Source organism: Cupressus sempervirens, chromosome 11 (assembly GCF_028749045.1).
Source record: "Cupressus sempervirens isolate cs-2001-9-10 chromosome 11, ASM2874904v1, whole genome shotgun sequence".
In the NCBI taxonomy this organism is placed as follows: Eukaryota; Viridiplantae; Streptophyta; class Pinopsida; order Cupressales; family Cupressaceae; genus Cupressus; species Cupressus sempervirens.
Window position 1 is genome coordinate 857,890,342 of NC_143128.1, and position 1,289 is coordinate 857,891,630.

A 1,289-nucleotide genomic window follows, 5' to 3' on the forward strand; every position below is an offset into this window, starting at 1 on the left:
GTCTCCGCATTTCTCCTGCAAGTCCTCACAATTGATTTCTTTTTGTATTCTGCGAAAAAAAATGAACATTTTGGAGCCCATTTTGGGACTACAAAAGGCTTCAAATTTAATTTGCTAAAAATTTGGGAAAAATAGTTTTTGGACAAGGTTTAATGATTATTGAGATACTCTAAATGATTTACAGCTTCGTCGAAGGGTTTGATTTCTTGACAAATTCAGATACAACTAACAAAGCGCCAACTTTGGATTCCAAAAACTTCCAAATTCCTTTCAAGCTTATTTTGTATGTTATTAGAATAGGGTTACAACAATATCAAGATCTAACATCAAAAATAATCATGCCCAAAGATAAAGTAAGGGGTTATACACATTAAAAAATACCTACTTTGGAGATGTAAAACATATCCACTGACAATTCTACCATAATTGTAGGCATCACTGGTCATTTAAATATGTTAGACTCAAAATATTGCAATGGCCTGTGTGCTAGTCTTAGCCTAACATAATTAATATTCTAGAGCTACCATCATGCACTGTCACAAAGAACTAAAAAATAATTCTTTTGAATCCATGTCAACACATATGTGCATTCTAAAGGTTGATCAAGGCTTAAGTTTGGGCTTAGCTTTGTCTTTTTGCTTGAAAATTTTTCATCTAGTTATTTATTTTATAGTTCTATAGCATTGGCGTTTGGTACAAAAAGCATTTAGTTGGAGTTTCATGCAAGGTAATTCTTTGATTCTCTTTTCTTTGGTATCAAATCAGTTCTGAATGGCTTTGGTTGACTCGTTTAGGTGTTTAAGTTTGATATCTTCCACGATATTATTTTCTTGAATAGCTCTGACTTGATTCCTTATAAGAAGCTTGAATAGGCCCGAATGCTTCCACAATGCTATCAAATCAGTTAAGCCTTGCATTTCCTTAACTATTATTCCTCTTTGGGAGACAAGCTTATTGTTCCTTATCAAGTTGTTGCTTTGAGTTGATTCGAGCAGGTGTTTTCTTCACATCCAATCTCCTTTGAATTATCTTGATAGTAAGGACCATTTAAAAATCTGTATCAATAGCACATAAATGAATAGTTGGAACACCTAGTTTATTATTGAATTTTAAGGTAGTAATGTAATCCTCATGGCTCCATTTCTCATGATAGGCAAATTTTGCAAGTATTCACTTAATTAGAGAGGCAAGGGAGGACATGAAAGGTTCCATCTACTAAAGCGGGAACAACATTTGTTGAGTTCTCTTGGAATTTGAAGCAGGACACAAGTGTTTCTTGAATACATTTC